Here is a 17,119-nt window from a genome sequence, read left to right on the forward strand (position 1 = left end):
GATCAGTATAGTAAGATGATTGTTCAAATTTCAAATTATTTGAATTTGAAACAGTTCTTACCTTTATAAATACTGCATTCAAAAATAGGAAATGAAGTTCGAAAAATATGCCCTTTTTGAGTTTATCTAGTTATAAAAAATTTACTTTCTAATAAATTCTATTTTGGTTTTAAATATCTAATTTTTAAAGTAAAATATAAAACTTTTTTCTTATTTTAAAATATGTCACGCACACATTAATAAACATTTGAATATAATTTTGTTTATAATCAAATTTTTATAATATCTGCTCAAATTAAAGGAATTTATTTCATTTCCATTTAAAAATATATTATTAGCTAATTTTTCTTCAAATAACTTAATGGGTTAATTATGCTCTCCATAAAAAAAAAAAATCTTTTTGAATATCGGTAGTTAATTTGACTTTGAAATTTGAACGAGTATTTAAATACTTTTTAACAATAAGACGGATTAATATGTAAGTTATTCATATGAATGCCTTGTTATCGACATTTGTTCTTTATCAACTCTCCATAGCTCTTGGAAATGCATTTTGCCGTGATATTCCTCTCTCGCGCACTATGGTTTTTCTTGTTCTGTTTATTCTTTTTTTTCTCTCAGCTATTCTGGTTTTTCTAGCATGTTTCTCACTTTTATTTTTCAATTTTTCGATTATTATTGGTAATTTTACGTTTTCCGCTTCGGATCGTTTTTGTTTCGTCTCATTCACCTCTGACAAGTCTTGAAAATAGGCGCCTATTTTTGAGCGCTTGAAACACATTGACAGTAATTTTCAATTTGCATATTTTTGAAGCAAATCCAGTTTTTAATCAAGTAATATTTTGTCACTTCTGTTTCTTTAATTTATTTAATACGTGTTAGCATGTTTTATTTTTTATTTTTTTACAAATGATAAAATTCTTTTTGAATATAGAAATGTCTTTATAGAGTTTATTTTCCTAGTTTAAAATAAAATTTTGCTTTCGCTGAAAATACATGATACAACTTTATTTCGTATTCTAAAAAAATCTGCTTATCTACATCTCAAAATTTAATAAATGCTTCCTTCATGTTTTATGACAGACGGAAATAATCCCTTAAGAACTAAAGAATTCTAGTGTCAAGCTTATTTATCGACGGAAACTCAATGTACATATTAAGAATGACGGCTCGAAATTGAAAAATATCTGATCCCTTCAAAAAGTGAATTTTGAAAAAAAAAAAAAATTTATTTTATGATATCTACGAATCTTTTAAAATTACGATTCTGTTTTAGGAGATATTTATATTAGAATTTTCTGCGCATTTGTTGTTTCCTAACTTTAAAATTTTAACAAAAGGAACAGTTGCAGTTTATAATTATTTGACGATTAACGTTTGGGAACATTTTTTGTTTGTTTTCTGTTGCATAAGATTTTTTTACAGATACTTACGCATCCTTAATTTCAAGTCTACAATCGATTTCTCTCTCCAAGCTATTGATTTCTTAAATGGCATTCTTTGTCGAAATGTACAAGTTCAAAAACGTTATATATGACAGGGTTCACAAAAATATTGAGACAAAGTCAAAGGGATTTAGGGCGTATGATGAGGATTAATATTTCATAGGAACCCATGCCCAAAAATACCACCAGATGTCACTAGGAGCGCTTACCTATTATGAACTGTTTCTTCGGGTGGTTCTGAACAGGCTGATGTGCCTTAACTCTCCTAGAAATTTGTCGTAGTATTAAAGCGACCCCATGCCATATATAATGTTTTTAAGTTTGTACATTTCTGCAAAAAATAGACTAAAAATGTTATTTAGAAATAAAATCTGTAGCTTTAGGAGCAAAACTTATTTCAGATTTGAAATCCCCACGCGCAAATTAGACAAACTCAAGTATTTTTTACAAAAAAAAAAAAAAAAAAAAAAAAATGTTCCCTAGTGTAATTAACATAGGATTAATTTTATATTTAAAAGATATTTTGAACACAAGTCAAAAAATTACAAAAATTCTTTAATTAACTAAGCAGTACAATTGTAATTAAATTAAATCACGAATTCCTGGATTAAAAACCTTCAATTAACGTGAATTTTAATTAAACAAGTTTTCAGAATATATTTTTGAAGGGAAAAAGACCTTTTTTAATTTCATAAACTTTTTTTTTAATTTTGTTTTTTTAAACATAAAATTGCGAAGATTTAGTTAAATTAAATTACCTCTTCAGAAGTACATGAAGAAACAGTTCATAATAGAGGAGAGCAATTAGTGGTATGTTACAACATTTCTGGCCATGGATCTCTTTGCCTTTTTAATCCTGATGATGTACTTTAACGCCCTCAGAAGTTTGCCGCTTCTTTTATGCGTTCTCCTGTTTTATGAAATGCGTTTTTAAGCTTGTAAGTTTCAACAAAAATAGACTAAAAATGTCTTTAAAGAAAACTATAGTTTTAGGAGCATAATTAATTTCAGGTTTAAAATCCCCACATCCAAATCAGCAAGATAAAGTATTTACATAAATGCAGCAAATATGTTTTGCGCAGAGCAATGATCAAAAACGTAATTTTTTGTGATTTTCTTAAATTTGTGTATAACACAAACAGTGAAAGTAATTAATATATCACATAGCTCTTAATATAATTATATCTCTACTTTTACTTTTATTGTTACGTGTTCATTTTAAATATTAATTTACTCTCTCGTAAGTATGATTCACATTTTTGATGCTTAAACAGAGTAATTAATAAATTAGTAAAAAGAGTTTTTTTTTTTTTTTTTTTTTGTAAAAAATTTATACACTGAAGAAAAAAAAATGAAACTTTTTCCTTCATCTGATTTTAAAACTATTTGCACCGTGAGATGGGCTAGTGTAGTTATTCGTGCACTTGCTTGTCAAACATGTTTTCTGGGTTCGATTCTTGGCGATGACTAAGTACTCTTGCTTCCTTTATTTCATTCTGTATTTCCTAATCTATTTTGGCAATCAATAACTTGCATTAAATTTTTGAGAAATTTACATCATTAAAGTACATAGTATTATCAAAAAAAAAAAAGAAAAAAAAAAGAGCTTGAAATTTTAGCATTCTCTTTCTTGAAAATATTTTTTTCAATTTTATCTAAAAGCAAATTAAATTTTTAAAAACGTTTAAAACTATTTTTAATCTGATATGCTTAGATTGTTTCTAATGGTATTTGGACAAACTAAGCTCCCCAGTCATCGGATTTCCGCAAATTAAGTTGGGAAGGTGCGTCTGGCGTTTGACAAGAAAGCACGACCGGGATAAAATTACGTCTTAGCTCAGAACCTCAAGGAAAGATGGCAGCACCACTCACTAGTGAGGTCACTTCCTCAATTTAGACATGGATTTGAATAAAGAATTCTCCAGGAAGGGAAGAAAAAATTCTCCATTTCCCTGTACTCATGGTACTGCTCAACGACCAACTACAGGACTTTCGATTCTACAGATTTTACGAGCACGTATATCGCATGAACTCTGTGAGTTTTAGCGGAGTCGAGAATCGAACCCCAGCCCCTCCAGACCATAGTCTGATTTCCACTGGGCTACCACAAACCGATGTGCTTATAAGAGATGTGTGCTGATATTGATTAGTTTTATTTAATTGGCGGAAATTTTTTTTAACAATAATGTTAAAAGTGAGGTTCCCTCCTCCAATTAAATTCCACAAGTTTTCCTAGAATATAAAACATTAATATTTATATTTAACCATGATGGCTCAGAGGATAGAGCGTTCGCCTTCCAATGAGATGAACCGGGTTCGAATCCCAGCGGTTGCTGGTTGATACGAATTCCGCATCTGGCTTGCACCAACCACAGCGCTGACTTAAAATAGCTGCGAGCGAATCGGTGCGAGCTGGCAAAAAGTATCCTCAGTGGTAGACGGATCATGGGTTAAATTCCCCTTGCCGTCAGCTTAACCGTATGAGGCTTTCCTCTCCATGTAACGCAAATGAGGGTTAGTTCCATCAAAAAGTTCTCCACGAAGGCAAATTTCTCCCAATACTTGATCCAGGACTTTCCTTGTCTTCTGAATTGGGTTCAAATTTACAAGGCTATGGAGCTGAATATTAGCAGTCGTAAATTGATACCTTTAGTACTGTTGTGCCAGCTGAATTATATTCTGAGTTACAAACATCCTATATTTTCCATGTGAACTTGTTTCCTTTTATTAACTCAATCAATATCTCTTCTGATTGTTACTGTTTATTTTCTTTGTAATGTTTGTTTGCATTTAGTTTATTTCTAAGTAGCACTGTTTTCTGGATTTCATATTTAATACTCTACCTATTTGTTAAAACTCTAATTTGAAAATTTTGAATGTGTTTGCTCATGTAATTGAACTGTTACGTTCACTTCGAACTTTCCGAGTGGCCCCGGATGCCCCCTTACGGGGGCGGGACAGGCTTAAGCTTGTTATTAGTAGTCGTAAAACCAAACAATTGGGTCGGCGGTTCAACGATGGTTATAAAATAAAAAATAAAATGTTTTTAGATGTGGTTTGAAAAAAAAATGCAGTTGAAGTATTAAACTAAGTTTAAGTTAGATTTGAAAAGTTTTAAGACTTTAGAAGAGTTTTATTGGTCAAAGCGATAGAGCTATTCAACAGAACTCGAAATTTAAATATTTTGTTGAAAATGTTTCTAATTTAAGATTATATCAAAAGTCTCGAAGGCAGAAGTCTGGAAGAGGGGGGAGGGTGTGTTTCTCATCTCTATTGGTTAGTAAAATATTTTTTTTCTTCTCGATTTCGCTTTCACGCATAAATTTAATAAAAAATTTCAAAGATTCAATGGTATTTATAAAAACATGTGAGATATATTTTAAATACCATTTTTATTTTTGTTATTTCCTATAAAATTTTTTATTTTTCAAGAAAAAGCTTTTTTTTAAAAAAAAATTATATTTTATCTCAAAAAATTTATTTTATATAATTTATTTATTAAACTTCACTTAAAAGAAATTTAGAGATACTTCCAATCTTCTAATCAAAAAATAAATAACTTTCTTCCCAAAAAATTTTTTTTGCTTTAGTTTTCTTTCAAGGTTTCTAAATTTAAAAAAAAAGATATTTATAAAAGCAAATTAAAAATTATTTAAAAATTCTTATAAAAATTCGTTCAATAACATCAAATCACATGCGTATTTTGTTTTAATAGTTTTTTTATGAAGTAAAAATGAATAGTAGAAATGAAAGTAAGATGAATTGTAAAAAAAATACTGGTTTAATATCAATTTTAAGAAAGGAATTCGACTTTCTTCTTTAAGTTATAAATCTAATTTTCACTAACGGAAGAATTCTTTCATTGAATGCAGTAAAACCATTGTTAGAAGAAAATAGAAAAGTTTGAAAAATAGTTTGATTAAAAATTTGGCTTTAGATTTGTCAGACGAAATCCCGCGTTAATCATAGGATTTTCATTTTATAGTAAAGCTTTCTGTTCTTATCCGTTTTCCAGACACTTCCTGAAGATCTTTCGTTCTAATAAATTTTAGAATTTCTACTTCCTATATTGTATTATGATCTTTTCATTCAATCTTAATACTTTATTTTTAATTCTGCTGCTTTGGTAAATTGCGTTTTAGGCTGCTCTGTCTCATCCCTGTGTTATGAGACTCCGTTTCAGCTTTTCATTATTTGGGATTTACTTTTCTCAAAACATTTCATATACGCATCTAAAAATTTTAGAAATAAAAGCATTGGGAATTATTATTATTTTTTTTTTTGAAAAGAGATTTTCTCTCCCTTTGAAAACAAACTACAGCTGCCAGTTTGATTTAAGATAATGGCATTTTTTTAATGCAGAATGAAAGCTGTTTTAGAGAAAATTTACAGGAATATTCAAGATAGGCTTAAAAGAAGAACATGTTTTGAAAGAGTATAAGATAAATTGAAAATTGTTATAATAAACTTAAAATTTAAATTCTTGATTTGATTTTTGTGTTTGATGTTTTGCTTTTGTTTTTGTATTTTGTATATTTCATCTCTTTCTGTATTTGTATTTTTCTTTTCTTTTGATCTCTGTACGGTGTTAGGATAATGTCTGTATCGCCGGCTGCATTAGATATAGAAAAAAAAAACTTAAAAAAGTAGTGAAGCTAAAATATTTGCATCTCCTATTAGTCATTAGAACAAAAACAAAAGACCAATCCTATTTCACAAATAAGGATCTGCGAATGCAACTTTATTAAGTTTTGAGTACGTGTATTAGAGCTCCTATATACTATATCATTTAATCCTTTTTGTTGACATCTTATTTATGAATTGCTGTAACGTTCAATCACAGATATTTTTATATTTTATATTTTAGCTTTTCTACGGGTAAGACAGAAAGGAAGGGCCAATGCCCAATTCCCCAACCTGTCAGGTGCAGAATCAAATCAATAGTGAAGTAAATCAAGTCAACCAAGTAAAATTATTAAATAAAGCTTCGAAATACAAGCATCGAAATACAGAAACACAGGAGAAATGCAAGAATATTTTTTTAATGCCGGAGAAAATCAGTTTTCGAGATAATTTAAGCTAAAATTTAAGATAGGTTTAAATGAAGATCATATTTTGAAAGAATGAATTGTATAAGATTAATTCAAACATTTTTTTTCTTTAAAAAAAATAACTTGTAATATTTCAAAAAAAGCTAATTAAAATCTGTAAATATTTTCATAAATACTAAAAAAATCTTAAGTAGTTGTGAATAAGGAAGCAACTAAGGTATGATAGAAGTTGTTCACTTTTTGAAGTTTATTACCGAACTTTTAACTCAAGAACTATACTGGGCGTACTGAAATATGAATGAGTAATTGAATTTAATGAATTAAAAATGAGTGTAACTCCTGAACAAAAGACCAATTCCATTTCACAAATAAGGATAAGGAAATAAGGATAAGGATAATGAAGGCAACTTTTTAAAGCTTTTAAGTGCACGCCTAAGAGTTCCTATACAATATATCATTTAAGTTTACATCTTCTTTACGAATTGTTGTAAATGAGTGCTACATTCTATCACGTATATTTTTAGATTTTATAATTTAGTTTTTCTACGGATAAGACAGAATGAAAGGACAAATGCCCAATTCTCCAATCTCTCAGCTGAAGAATCAAATGAACAGTGAAGTAAATCAAGTTAATGAAGTAAAAATATTAACTAATGTTTCGAAATGCTTGGATCGAAATACAGAAGAACAGCAGAAATAAAGTGACATCTTTTCAATGAAGGAAGAAATCAGGTTTTCTATAAATGTACAAGAAAATTTAAGATTAGTTTAAAAGACGATCATATTTTAAAAGAATGAATAGTATAAGATTAATTTAAAATTGTTGCAATAAACTTTTAAAATATTAACTTGTAATATTTAAAAAAGAAACTGATAAAAATCTGGAAATACTTATACTAATAGGCCAGTTCTTAAGTATAGTTGTGAATATGGAATTGATTAACGTATGATAGAAGTTGTTCACTTTTTGAAGTTCATTGCCGAACTTTTAACGCAAAAACTATAATTTACGTACTGAAATATGAAGGCATAATTGAATTTAATGAAGTAAAAATATCTGAACAAGTGTAGTTAAACTGAAATATGTGTAGCCCCCTCTTAGTCATCACAATAAAAACAAAAGACAAATTCCATTTTTCAAATAAAGATCAGTGAATGTAATTTTATCAGCACTTGAGTGCTTTCATTAGAGCTCCTATACACTCTATCATTCAAGTTGATATCTTATTTATGAATTGCTGTAAGTGTGTGCCACATTCAATCACATAAATTTTGAGATTTAAAAATTTAGTTTTTTTACAGTCAAGATTAGGTCAAAATTTCAATTTCCCAATCTCTCAGCTGAAGAATCAAATCAACAGTGAAGTAAATCAAGTAAAAGTAGTAACGTTTCGTAATACAGGGAGAGTTCTATTATTGGCGCTTTATTAAAAATGGATGCTTCTTACATAAAACTTAAATAACTTTTGAATTTTTAGTTATATCAACTGAGTTTTAAACTTCATTCGATTCAGCACAAAAAAATACATCGGAGATAATACCTTATTTGTCGATGTAGGATGCGTAAAAAAGTGTAATAAAAAGTACTTTTTGTACTTTATATTTATTAAACCCTTTATTACGTCTGAATTAATATTGGTATCCACTTTTTATCGGTGTTATTCGAGTCAGCGCGAAAAATGCATGAGCAACAAATAGTCGATGTTTAAAAGGCTTAAGAAAACGATCCGCAACGAGGCTAGATTTCAAAAAGAGGACAAAATGAGGATTGGGTATTCATTGTATTAAAAAAAAATGAAATAAAGTAACGTGAACAAAGCACAAATAAAGGTATGCAAATCAACATAGCTTAGCTTGGTATGTCTTTTTCTGTAATTTTATTTCTGCTTTATTCACATTGTTTTGATTAACTTGAAAAATGCGATTACAAAATTCGAAGTGATTATGAAGATAAAAGAGGGCTGCAGGAATGAAGAGATGAACGGAAGCGATTTTCAAATTAAACTGGGGGTCAGCAATCGATACATCGTGAAGCGGCGATAAATCTAGAATTTTTGCGCTACATTGTTGAGCATGGTAGAACATATTTTGATTATGCTATAATGCATACTTAACATCAATGTAATGCATATTATGATTAAACACAGTTGAGTATCCAATTTGATTTTCGTTTGTATTTTTAGGCACACGCTTTCTTTGTCGAGCACTCAAAACTCGAACTAATGTTTTTTTATTTGCAGATTTTTCTTTCCCATGCTTTATATAACGTATATACAAAATTTCATCTTCATTCGTTAACTATGTCATCTGAATAAAGACTTGTTAACTAAAACTAACCAGTGTTTTTCCCACATAATATTTTTACGGTAAATATTGAATTTTAGTTAAATGTTCCTGCACAGAAAAAAAGTTCTTCTATAAATTCTCTGGAATTTTGATTACTGTGCAGATGTTATTATAATCGTAAAAACTATATGTCAATGCAAATTTTTAATTTTACACTAAGAAAAAAAGTATGGTAAAAACTACTTTAAAATGGTAAAATTTACCGTGTGCTTTGCTCTATGGGTACACCAAAAAGCTAGGTAATTTTTCTGAAACCTTTTTGTAACGGTTTCGGTAAAATTGAGATTGAAATATGGTTTTATAACATGTGATAAAATTTGGTAAGTGAGGAAAAACTTAGTAATTTTATCATGATACTGTAAAGCATGGTATAATAACCATTTATTCGATTAACTTACTTTTCAATTTTGTGTTTGTTACTAAATGTGTGGTAATAAGAACTTCAGTTTTAAAAACCCAAATTTGTGACAAATCGTTACCATTTAAACGGAAAAATTTCCAAATGAATGGTTTGATTTAAATATCATATATTTTGGTTTCATAAACCAAAATTGCGGTACTTTTCACCAGAAATTTCATTACTAAACAGAACGGTAATTTTACCATTCTTTCCGTGCAGCGAATCAATGTACAATGTACGAAATTTCTAATATACAAAAATTAAAATAATGAGAAAAATTCAAAGCAGAATAAACGTTGCCTCATGCTCCCCACAACTTTAATTGAATAGAATTAAAACTCTTCGTTAAAGTTGTTAAGCAAATCTTTAACAACGACATTGAGAAATATTTAATTTTCCGTTCGCATTTAGAACATCACATTAAATTACATCACAGTTGCGTGACTTTAAGTAATTAAGGAGACTAGTTCCATTAACTATTCAGTAGATTAACTGGTTGACCATGAAATATTCAGCAACTAATTTTCATCGTCTTCCGATTTGACACTGTCTCGACGACTTGAATGAAATTATAGAGGAAACAAATTGTCAGCATTACTTCCACTTCTAGTTTAAATGGATGTATTCACTGAAAATGATATATCTATAAAGTTATACATTCTAACATGAGGAAATTCAGAGTTTTCTGAACAAATTTTAAAACTCATTTATTCGAATAATGTTACACTGAGAAAAAAATATGCTCTAAATTACCAGAATAAGATAAAATTTACAGTGTGTCTGGCTCTGTTTGAACACCAAAAACTTGATAATTTTTACAGGACTTTTGGTAAAGATTTTGGTAATATTAACTATAAAAATAATTTTATAATATGTGATAACATTTGGTAATTTCATCATGATATTTTAGAGACTGGTATAAATACTATTTATTTGGTTAAATTTATTTTTCAGTTATGGTTTTTTTTTCAGTTATGAACTACAAATGAGTGGAGGGCCGGGATAGCCTGGTCCGTAGGGCACTGGGCCCATGTCCAAGAGTTCGTGGGTTCGAACCCCGCCGGCCGAAAACTCACCGAGTAGTAAAGTGAGTGATGCATGTTAAATCTGTCGAGTCGCAAAAGTCCTCTATGTTCCCATAACAAATCAATACCTCTGGAGGTACTGGATTGGAGATCGATCGTTCTCTGATTCTGGTCAAAATTACGACTGTGGATAAATGAATGGATGTATGAATGGGTTCGCCATATAAATGGGTGCAACGTATGGTGTGGTAGAAGTCGAATTCTTGGCCATAGATGGCGCCACTGGAAAACAAGAACAATCGCACCCCTTCTGCCTTAACAGGCATACGTCGACAACAAATGCGTGGAAGAAGTATAATTTTGTGAACCAGAATTTATGGTAAGCCGTGACCATATGAACGGAAAAATTATTAAATGTATGGTTTAAATATTATGCACTGAGAGAAAAAGTATAGTCAAAACTGCTAGAATATAGTAAAATTTACTGTGTTTCTGGCTTTAAAGGAATACCAAAAAGCTCAGTAATTTTTACCAGATAAGAAGTCAGGTGATTAGGGTTCGAATTCCGCTTAGTGTATGGATGTTTCCTTCTGTGTGTTGTCCTCTGTTGTGGGTGAGGTGTGACCGTGAACGGGTATATGTGGCAGTGTGACGTGAGTAATGTTCCTCCCCTCTGTGACTTTAGTCACATGGTGCCCACCAGCAACGCAAAATGAGCAACACTTCCGGCACATTGCATGGCTAAGAAAGGTAAGTTCTATTCCTGCTGTAAAAAAAAAGTTAATTTTCATTAAAAAGTTTTGATAATGATTTTAATAAAACTAACAATAAAATATGGTTTAATAATATGTGATAAAATTAGATAAAAGTGGTAAATGTGGAAATTTTATCATGATATCTTAGAGCATGGTGTAAAAATCATTTATTTGGTTAAATTTATTTTCAATTTTGTATTTTTTTATTAAATGTGTGATAACAAGAATCATAATTTTGAAAACCGAAATTTCTGGTAAACCGTTGTCGTATGATTAAAAAATTTACCAGAAAAAGTTTTAAAAACCATATACTTTGTTTTATTAACCAGAATTATAATTTTTTTTAACCATAAATATCATTACCGTATAGTAAATTCATTTTCAGAATTCTCATTAAACCTTCACCATTTGAACGGAAAGGTTGCCAAATGAATGGTTCAATCAGAATTACGCTTTTCAAAACTTGTTTTGAATTTCTTTTTTACCAGAATTGTTATTATTATGTATTACGGTTACTTTACCAGCATTTTTTTCCGTGTGTATTTTGGTTTTACTAGCCAGATTTATGGTTATTTTCACCGGAGATGTCATTACCATTCAGTTCTGTAATTTTACCTGAATTATTTTTCCAGCGCATAATTTATACTTTCTACACAAAGAAAATTTAAAAAATTTTTTAGTTTATATCTAACAATTAATATTTTCTTAACAGATTGGATTAGTATTGGATTTAGTATTATTCAATTTTAGGACAATTTAGTTATATTTTCATGAGCATTTTAATTGTTTCATTTTTAGGTACATATATATATTTAATAACTTTAAATTTTTGTGTTTTTTTCTTTCATAATTTTACCACCAAGAATTTTTATAGTTATAATGTTAGATTCTTTTCAATAATTATTTATTTTGCTTGGTTTGCATAATTGAAATAGCTTTGAAATTGAGACTTATTGCAGCATTGCATTGTACTTAAAAAAAAATTCGCATTTAATTTTTAAAATAATTTTTTTCTTAATAATTATTAAATTTAATCATAATATAACAATTTGCATGTTTGTCCCTACTTAAAGTTCAATTTAAAATTTGAAATACCTATATTCTTTTGCTTAGTTAGACGAATCAAAAATTTTTGCAAACAACTATAAAATTCATTTATCCAAAGATAATTGCATACAAAAAATAATTTTATTTAAATATTTATTATTTTTTTATAATTTTATTTACTATCAGTCTGAAAAATTTTAAAAATTCAATTTCGTAGGATATATTCGATCAATTTTGCGCAAATTTAGTAATTTGCCATTTTGAATTATATACACTTTCAAATGATGTAAAAAATTGCGTACGTTATAATTCAAATCTTTTTCGACTATTATTAAATAAATTAATAAAAAATATCTTCTAAAAGTTTTGTTTTGCATGAAATTATCTTTGGGTAAACAAATTTTATAATTGTGTGTAATTTTTTTTCAATTCACTTAAGAAGTCCACGAGATATGGTGAAATATGCAAAACGCAAAGTTAACACTAAGGGGTCCAAACTTTGGATTGGTTTCCTGACCAAATTATGGGGACCAAATTTCCCCTTGTATTGTGGCTACCCCATGTATTGTGGGGGTCATAAGTCCGAATACGTCAAAAAAAGGCATGCACATACAGAGAATGTACGTTTTTGTGTCTGATTTTGTAACTTAAAATATCGTCTGCACTAATTAATTATTATATTTTAGATCACCCCCTCAAACCATTAAAAATAAGTCCTAGAATGTGAAGATCCGATCATTAGATCAAAAGTGATTAAGGGTGTTCCGTTTGTTATTTTGCGCACTGCACCTTAAATTATTAGCCCCCTGGCAGCACAATTCATATTTTTCTTATCTTGTTAGAAATTCAGAACTGTAAAATATTGCTTATTTATACTCCAGGTTAAAAAAATTATGAGCTTACGTGCCTTACTCGTCTGCGATCGGATTTTCTTTTATCAGGGAAAAAAATGCTCCCACCCACGAGCCCGTCGTTATTTCCAAGTAAGGATCTTTCCCACCATATCTCATAGGTGAGTTATTCTGACGTAAGCATGTGATCTTGTATAAGCATTTAATACATAGGAGTCTTATGCACCAGATAATTTGCTTGTTTCTTTATTCCTTCATTTATTCCTTACTTATTTTCTTTATATATTTTTTTTCCGTTCCTCCTTTTTTTTATTTTCCATCTATAATAACTCTCTAAAAAAATTGGCGCTAAGTTGCAATCATTTGTGGTATTCAAGTAGACTAAAATTATTAGCAATGCATGTAGTCACATTTTTTTATAAACTTTTATACTGTTGTAGTTTTATTTATTTATTCATTTTTTATTTGTCTGTTTTCTGATAACACATATTTTTATGCGCATTAGAATCAATTTAATGGCTACATAGCAAAAATAATTTAATTAAAAAACAAGCACATTTTTGAAATGCATTCTCACTAATTCTTTCTAGCAATCGTTATATTGTCAATTTTACACAATTTTTTCACGATAACTACAGTTTGTGCATTAAAATGCATTTAGTTTATCTTTAGACCAGAAATAGTGGCAATTATACAACAAAATTTTTTACAGTGTAGTTAGTTTGTTCCTTCCTTCGGTTGATTCCTTATTCATTCCATCTTTCTTAAATCGTTCCATTTTTTATAAATTTTTTTCCCTTCTTGTTATCTTCTTTTGTTTATTCATTAGTCCATTTATTTCTTTGCTAGTCTTATAGCTCGTTGCTGCGTTTTATTTTCATTCCTTCTTCCTTGTTGTTTTCTTTTTTCATTCATTCGTTCATTTTTTTGTTCGCTCTTTCATTCAAAACTAAGTTTTGAATGAAGGGACGAAAACGAAGATTGCGAATTTTCTCTGACGTTTTGTATTAAATCAATAAGCTTTTTTTCTTCAAACTTTAAAATACTTCTCCCGTGTAGGTAGAGCACTTAATTATTGGTTTTCGAAAAAACTCGTATTCAGTAAAAACTTAACGATTAATAATTGATTCTTGATCTTGTAAATAAAAAGGCCTTAATTTTAGTTCTTTTTCACCTACTCTATACAACATAAAACTGCAGTACAGAGTCATACATAACAAATGGAATCTCTAAATACTTATTTATTAAAATATTGCAAAGAAACGGGCATATTCTAGGGAAAAAAAAGTTCAGTCTTCGAATGTTTGTTTTGTCGGAATTAAATTTCTTTTTATCTTCAGCAAAACTTCCCTCTCGTAAATTATCAACATATTTGTGGCCGGGATAGCCTGGTCGGTAGGGCGCTGGGCCCATGTCCGAGAGTTTGTGGGTTCGAACCCCGCCGGCTGAAGACTCCCCGTGTAGTTGGTGACTGATGCACGTTAAATTCTGCCGAGTCGCAAAGTCCTCCATGTTCCTGTAACAAATCACTACCTCTGGGGGTACTGGATTGGAGATCGATCGTTCTCTGATTCAGGTCAAACTTACGATCTGTGGATGAATGAATGAATGGATGCATGAATGGGTCCGCCTTATAAACGGGTGTGACGTACGATATGGCTGAAGTCGAATTCTTGGCCATAGATGGCGCCACTGAAAAACAAGAAACGCACTCTCTGGCTTAAATTGCTTGACTTCGCCAAGCAGGCTTGCCAATGTGGTAAGTAGCATTAGAAACAACAACAACAACATCAACATATTTCAGAAACTTATTTAGACGATTATAATTTCAGAAATCGGATACTTACATCGAAATCAAGGAGACCTGTTGTAGCTGTTTCCGATGCCACTTGCCAATATCATTTAGAATTTTTAGTGAAAAAAAGCGAATTTAAGGCAGAGGGTGAGTTTCCTGTTTCACAGTGCCGCCATCTATGGATAAAGATAGGACTTCATTCACACACACACACGTCACCCCTTTTATAAGGTGGATTCATTCATACACCCATTCATTAATCCACAGATCATAATTTGACCTGAGCCAGAGATTGATTATTATCCGATTCAGTATCCCTCAGAGGTATTGATTTGTTATGGGAATATGGAAGACTTTGTTACCCGAGAGATTAAACGTGTACCTACCACCATTTACTGCGCTGGGGTTTTTAGGCTGCGAGGATTGAATTCAAGACCTCTTAGGCAGGGGCCCAATCCCCTACCAACCTGTCTATCCTTGTCATTCGAGAAGACCTAACCACGTGATTCAAATCAGATTCAATTGGATAACTGTTAGCAACATCCCGCGTGTGTGTCTAACTTGATCGGCTTCTGCATTGACAAATGCCACAATTTATCTACGATGATGCCACTTGCAGCTATCCAAGTTCAAAGCTTTAATGCCTATCTGGATATTTGGACCAATGACACATTCTTCAATATATGGTAGTGTTTTTACTAGAAAAATATATATCAGCAGTACTTTTTATGGTTTGTTTATTTTCAAATCAAAATAATTTTATTTATTTAGAATGGCCAAAAGTTAGAAAAAAATGGGGGGATGCATTGGGGAATTTCCAATCAGGGAAATTTTGAGATTAAAATTGCTCCAAAGTTAGGGATTTCCGAATTTTAGAGATTCTGACCAGTGCACTTACTAGGTCTTACAATTGTAAAAGGAACAAAATAAATGAAATAAAAATATATTCTTTGGTTTGGTTGCATTGATTAACTAAAATCTATTATAAGGAAATAAATTTAAATTTTTAATAGAGCAATCACTCCTTTTATATGGCAAGCCAGGATATTTTAAATAAGCTTATAACAGAGGAACAATTATTTTATAATTTTTTTTAAAAGTATATTTTCTGATTTTACTTTGGTTAATTAAATGTTTTCTTTTTATTACTCGCGTCATGTGCCATTTATGCTTTGTGTAAATCAGATGCAAATTTGTTGCGTTTTCTAAATAAAGTAAATTTGATTATGAATATAGAATTCTGTCACATTTTCTTTTTCAGTTTATCGAATTAATCAAAAATAACAAAAAGAATTGAAGTCGTTTTTGCGTGAAACAGTATTAAACAAAAATTGTTCCCACATGAAATATTTTTTTTAGGAAAAGTAGCAGTCGTTTTGATTAATAAGAGAATGTAAAATTTTTTTCTCTAAAAGGGTGATTTTTTAGTGGAAAAAAGTAAGCATGAATGCACAATTTTAAGTTTACGTTGAGGTTATAAAATAGGGAAAAAAAGGGCAACAAAAAATTCATTTGAATTTTTGATGGAAATATGCAGTTTTATTTTAGGGTTTTTTGCAGTTTTATTTTAGTTGGAAACATGTGCGGCCTGTCAAAAAGGTTTATAACTTTTATTTTATGCATCATTGAAAAAATGCTTTTCAGTAAAAAGAAATTTGAGAAATGTGCGTGCAACAATAGAAAATCTATGAAAGTGTAAGAGATAGAGTTCTTTTATTCGGTAGAAATGATACGCTTTTTTTACAGAAGGTATTTTCTCTTTTTAAAGGTTTATATGTAAATTCATACTAGAAGTTCATTTCAAAAGAAATGATATCCTTCATATGTAAAAACGTGCTATTTGTTTATGGAACAGCTGTTAATCTATCAAAAAATTATAACCAAGTTTGTTAAGGCTGTTTTTCAAAGGCTCCGTCGTAATATGAAATAATGCTTTTTTGCGGATAATATGCAATTTTTATAACTGCTGTTAGATTGCAACTGTTACTCATGACTGTTAGGTGAAGTTTAGCCTATCTAAAGACAGTGCTGTCTACGTCTATTTTGAAAATGGAGCAAAACGTCAATATAAGAAAAAGTCACAGTTTCGAGAAAATGAAAAGCGTTTATGGTCTAATTTTTTAATATTTAAAAACTTACCCCAATGCTGCATTTCCTGGACTCATAAAGGTAGTGATTTTGATAATTTTCATCTAGGTCAAAAAATGTCGCCAAATTGTCAATTTTTTAAAGTTAATAAAAGTTAAATAACTTTAAAAAAGTTATTTAACTTCTAAAATATTTAAGCTATTTGTCTGTTCTAAAGCTCAAATAATTCTTCACGGCAAGATGATATTTATAGCAAGATGATTTAGCCAGTGGCACTTAACTAGACCTTTGGTAAATGTCCGAAATATATACTAGG

At 29.9% G+C, this 17,119-nt stretch overlaps 1 long non-coding RNA gene across 1 annotated transcript in view; it reads left to right on the plus strand.

Annotated features, from left to right (window-relative positions):
• The first annotated feature begins 10,348 nt into the window (after window positions 1–10,348).
• Window positions 10,349–17,119, plus strand: part of LOC147802991 (uncharacterized) — a 45,847-nt gene continuing 39,076 nt past the window's right edge. The window contains exon 1 of the long non-coding RNA XR_015429860.1: window positions 10,349–11,017. This is a non-coding gene — a long non-coding RNA (uncharacterized LOC147802991). The remainder of the gene's footprint in view (window positions 11,018–17,119) is intronic.

The sequence above is a fragment of the Parasteatoda tepidariorum genome, chromosome 10, assembly GCF_982258835.1.
Source record: "Parasteatoda tepidariorum strain Cologne lab strain chromosome 10, Ptep-v5.0, whole genome shotgun sequence".
In the NCBI taxonomy this organism is placed as follows: Eukaryota; Metazoa; Arthropoda; class Arachnida; order Araneae; family Theridiidae; genus Parasteatoda; species Parasteatoda tepidariorum.